The sequence below is a fragment of the Macrosteles quadrilineatus genome, unplaced genomic scaffold (genome assembly GCF_028750875.1).
Source record: "Macrosteles quadrilineatus isolate MER2022 unplaced genomic scaffold, UCM_ALF_1.0 Scaffold_732__1_contigs__length_34517, whole genome shotgun sequence".
Lineage (NCBI taxonomy): Eukaryota > Metazoa > Arthropoda > Insecta > Hemiptera > Cicadellidae > Macrosteles > Macrosteles quadrilineatus.
Genome location: NW_026543325.1, coordinates 6,690 through 12,209, shown reverse-complemented (window position 1 = coordinate 12,209; position 5,520 = coordinate 6,690). Strand labels below are relative to the sequence as shown.

General features: G+C 37.9%; 1 long non-coding RNA gene across 1 annotated transcript; it reads left to right on the top strand.

Moving 5' to 3' along the window:
• The first annotated feature begins 2,583 nt into the window (after positions 1-2,583).
• LOC128982602 (uncharacterized) lies at positions 2,584-5,271 on the top strand. The gene is made up of 3 exons (XR_008489691.1): positions 2,584-3,004; positions 4,549-4,687; positions 5,246-5,271. It is a non-coding gene; the product is annotated as an uncharacterized LOC128982602 (long non-coding RNA).
• Positions 5,272-5,520: the final 249 nt, after the last annotated feature.

Below are 5,520 nucleotides of genomic sequence, written 5' to 3'. Positions count from 1 at the left end.
AGGCTTAAGCCTTTCTGTAAACCACTTGATCTCGGCGAGTACTGTGAGGACTTTCATGCTGAGTTTTCAGGTGTGTTGTTCCAAGGCCTTTCCCTAATTGTGTTGGCCATGTACAGATCACCAAATGGTGATGTGGGTAGGTTTTTTGAACTACTTGATAAGTGTCTAACCTATATATTGACTTTAGGCATGTTTGTTTTGATTGGTACTGACCACAACATAGACCTGCTCAGTTCTAAGAATAAATCACCCGAGTTCCTGAATATTTTGAGAACTTTTAACTGCTACAGTTCAGTGATTTTGCCTACCAGAGGTAAAGCATCTTTAGACTCTTTTATTACTAACCTCAATAAGTGGGACTATGAGGTTGTGGTCAGTGATGATCAGATTGCTGATCACAAGCATATTTTTCTTACTGCTTTTCTGAATAGACGGTCTAACCATGAATTAGATATAGGCCTAGTTCCTAAAAGTGTTTCCTACCGAGAAGTCAATGAGTATGCAATTGAACTTTTTTCTCTTTATCTTACTACGCATGTTGGGTCTTGGTTTGATGTAGTAAAGACTCTAACAGCAAATGATGCTTTTTCTCTTTTTTTTGAGAAATTTCAAGAAGCTTTTGAAATATATTTCCCAAAAAAGGTCAAGAACATAAAACCTAAGAAACCTCATAATAAACCATTGAGTAACTCCCCCAAAGTAAAGAACTGGTTTACTCCGGAGCTTGCTAGGCTAAGAGGTTTCATTGTCCTTGTTAGCGACCTCGCTGCTACCGAACTTCATCTATTACCTTTGTTGCGTAATCTGAGGAGAGACTACCGCAAAAAACTAAAGGAAGCTAAGATAAATGCGAATGTTCTGTTTATCTCTGAAGCATCTAACCCTTGCAAAGCTGCCTGGAGCCTGATCAACAGGAACAGGTCAAGACGTCCATCTGCTGATTCCAGCTTTGCTACAGCAGATGATTTCAATCAATACTTTGTAGACTCGGTGGATTCCATTCTGGAAAATGTACCTAGATCCAACCTTAACCTGTGTGACATTGCAAATGATATTCCAGCTGTAGCTACTCACTTTGAGTGGAATCATGTAAATTCACTTGATATTGTTAATACTGTTCATAGTTTTAAAGCATCTGACAGTAAAGATATTTACGACTTGACCCCCAATTTGTTAAAACGGGTTATACATGTAATTGCCCCAATTTTGACGTATCTATTAAATGCATGTTTTTTGGAGGGAGTTTTTCCTCAGGTACTTAAAATGTCAAGGACCGTGCCCATTTACAAAAAAGGACTTTTGAATGAGGTAGCTAGTTATAGGCCAATATCCTTGATTCCTGTACTAGCCAAAGTTTTTGAATCTATTATGTTCAGTCAGCTCTATAATTATTTTGAGCAGCAACACCTTCTAGTACCGGCCCAATTTGGTTTTCGCAGAGCGAAATCAACCTCAATGGCTGTCGAAGAGTTTGTTCAAGTAATTATCAATGCTTTTGAAACCAAGCAATCTGCTTCGGCAATTCTATGTGATTTATCTCGTGCATTCGATTGCGTTCAGCACAAAATCTTGCTCGAGAAACTAGAGAAGTATGGACTAGAGGGTGGTGCACTCAGATTGATTGAATCATATCTTGACAATCGTCATCAGGTTGTTAGCTGGGACGGTAGAATGTCTACCCCTGTTCATGTAAAACACGGAGTTCCCCAGGGCTCTATACTGGGGCCACTTCTTTTCATTGTATCAATTAATGACTTGTACCACAGAGTTGGGGATGGTGTCCTGCTCTTTGCAGATGACACAACACTTGTATCTAGTAACACCAGTTGGCAGGCAGCTGTAACTTCAACAAGAGAATTGTTTAGTAATGCTTCACAATGGTTTATTGATAATAAGCTCTCACTCAATAATTCTAAGACCCAGGAAATAGTTTTTAGTCTTTGCAACAGTTCTGAAATCAGTGAACCAGTAAAGTTGTTAGGGTTCACAATTGACCCCAAATTGTCTTGGGACGCTCATATTGATCAACTATGTAGTAAGCTTAGTAGAGTTATATGTTTGTTAAGGAGGCTTGCTACTGAGCTTCCAAACAGCTTTGTACGACAGGCTTTCTTTGCCTTCTTTCAAAGCCATGTCACTTACGGAATCATCTTATGGGGACATTGTCCAAGTGTAAGTAAAATTTTATTGCTGCAGAAGGAAGCAATTAGAGTCATTTCAGGTGCTAGTTGGCTTGATCATGGCAGGCCTCTTTTCATAGAGAAAGGGGTCCTAACTGTATATAGTCTATACATATTTCATTGTGTTGTTGCTATAAAGGAAAGAAATGGTTTATTTACATCCGTTGGTGAGGTTCATGAGCATAATACAAGGTCAAATAGAAATTTGTTCTATCCCAGAACTAGGCTTGAAAAAACTTTGAAATCTTTTCCTGTTTCAGGTATACGTTTTTTTAACAAGCTGCCTGTCACCGTCAGAAACCTTCCCCTTCCAAGATTCACTCAGGTCATGAAGTCTTGGCTCATTCTGCATCCTTTTTACCACACTAATGAATTTTACAACACCAACCTCACACTCATTTCCATTCGTACTTGGCTTAAAATACCTACTTTGTATGGTCGCCAAGTAATAAGAAAGAAAGTATTAAAGAAATATATTCATTGGAATGAGTGTAGGACGTAAACTTAAGAGCTGTAAAATATTCTAGAGCTGTTTGTATTTGGTGTAAGACTAGACTTGGATTATATCATTCATTGCTGATGACATCAATGTTAATTTTATAGATGATCCTGGAGCAAAGGCTGTAATTTGACCTGAACCCAAATTGGTCTCTATTTTAAATATTGTCTTGAACCAACAAGTTAAGAGGACTAACCTTTCTGGACGACATTGCCATCGACATCACAGCAGATGAGAGAGAAAGAGAGACCAGAGTTGTGGACCCTGGAGGCAATTACCATACTGCCGTGATAATGTTCCTTGGTCTAACCATAACTTAAGTGAGGTGAGTCAACATTCTTTCCCCTTTGTGATAGATTCTAGGCTATGTTTGTTAACTAAGTTATTCAAAGTTCAAATCGGTACTTTGGTAAGTGTTATCCGGAGGGCCTACTGTCCATATTTGGGTGGGTTCCATATTATCGACAACCATAGACACTGATCCAAACTGAATCATTTGCATTTTGTGTTGAACAGAGTTTGAACAACTAATTATTTATATGTTTTATGGTAACTGTAGGGAAAATATAATGTGTAACACAAGTGCAAACTGCCATTGCTGCACTCGACAAACTTTCCACACTCGCCTACGGCTCGTGCGTAAACATTTCTCTCATGTGTAGCAAAGTGCCACTTCGCCCACTAGTTACCTACACAAATAAACTATTATTAATAGTTTTTGGTGGAACATAAGGATAATTATTAATCTTTATGCAAATTTATAGTTTTTTTATAAACATTCAAAACTAGGCCCCTACTTAAAATGCATTTGGATTACATCTCAAAACATGTTGTTTGAAAATGTATTAATTAGGCTAGAGCTTGCATTTTTGCAAATTGGGAAATAACAAAGAATTAATGTTGAACACGTTCGCTACCGAGCGACGCTCATATGCGTCGGTCCGGTCACTCCTACAGACCAAAAGGAATGATCTTTTTCATGACGTTGCTTACAGACCAAGTGATATAGGAATAACATTGCCAACAGACCAAAAGAGAAATATCGTTTGAATGGACTAATTGACTTCATATTGACCTTAAGTGAATTAGTAAGCAAAAAATATTGTTTTTATTTATCGTTTTGAGCAAATTTTAAAACGCCGCATATATGCGTCGGTCAGTCTATTTAATAAAATCCAGATAAAAAGATTACCTACATTTTTGTTTCGATAGACCTGGCCATGCACGTTTAAGCGTCGTTGTAAATTTGGTTGTTTCAAGCTTTTACTCAAACAAATAAAGAAACTCCAAACACTCGCCAAAACTGCAAAGGTTATAATGTTTACATCTGTTCTGAGATGTCGCGGAATGCACAATGTAAACAACAATTTTGCCAACTGTTGTGTGACGTAACCAATCGTCATACACACCAAGCGACGCACATTTGCGGCAGATATCCCTCTAGACTGATACGATAAAATCAGGGCTTTAAAATAGACCGTTGCTAAGAAATACGCTGATTAATAACATTGAACACCGACGCAAGTGTGTGTCGTTAGTCTATTTCAATATGATCAGCTGACGCAAATATGCGTCGGTGGTCTATTGTGAGAAACGAGTCGACGCACAATTGCGTCGCTAGTTTATGCAAACGTAAATTTTATATAATTGTGGTAGCGAACGTGTTAAACCAATTTATTTTGTCTAAACCAAATTATTGTTACAAATTATAATATTTGTATACTAACTTGACCCAGATTTGCTCAAACATTTTCCTATTATCTGTACCTATTTGAATATCACAAATATAGAAAGGAGTGTACAGACTTGTATTATTTGTTGGACTCAAAGTATTTGTATAACACTATTTTTTGCAATATTTCTGTACAGAACTGAAGCCTACCAGTAAAATGGGGGCGTTGTAATTAATATCCTCCGACATTGGAGAATACAGGGGAGAGGTGTCAGAGGAAGAGGAGATGGAGGATGGGGCGAAGTAAAGACTAAGATTGAAGAGAACTAACTAATGGTAAGTTTTGCCCTTAACTTAAATTTAATACTTATAAATCCAGGGCCGTGTCCATTGCCCCCAAGCCTATGTCGCATAACCCTCCTGAATTACTAGTATTTAACCAGCATTTTAACTGGAGATGTGCCCAAAAATTTGCTTTTGTTTTTTAGGAAATGTAGGCTATATTTTACGACTACGCGCTGGTAGTCGTAAATTTCGATCACGCAATCTTTGCAGATGCTTTCGGCTATCATGAGAATACAAGACAAACTTGGATTATTGTACCCCCTAATTCTAACAGATTGTGGGAAAATTTTCCAAGAGAAAAAGCATTCTTTTGAGGCCCCAAGTGAGTCCCCTTCCCAGGCCGAAGCCCTTGGCAATCGCAGTGTCCACCGTCAGGGGAATACGGCCCTGATTTGGAGGCCTATGTTGGTGTGGGGCCTGGTGCAAACCTCCCCCCCCCCTCAGTACGCCACTGAGTACATTTAATAATGATAGAAGTATGCATAAAAAGACTCTTGTTCTGTTCAGAATACTGTTTTTAATATTAATTTTTGTTCTGTTATATCCCAGGCCTGATGACAGGGGTGGATGGCGATGGAGGCATGGAGGTTGGGGGAGAGGAGGCTGAAGAAGTGGAGACAAATCAGTTTAGATCTATTATGTTGATTAGTTTAACATTATTTTGAACATCAGTATTTAAATTTTTTTTCTCATTTAGATTATTAAATTAAGATAATTTTATTGTTTTTATGAAGATGTTTTCTCTACATTTTTAATATTTGTTTGTACTTCTGCCTGGTAAAAAAATACTGTTTTCCTACAGTTACCTAACAATGTACATGTTC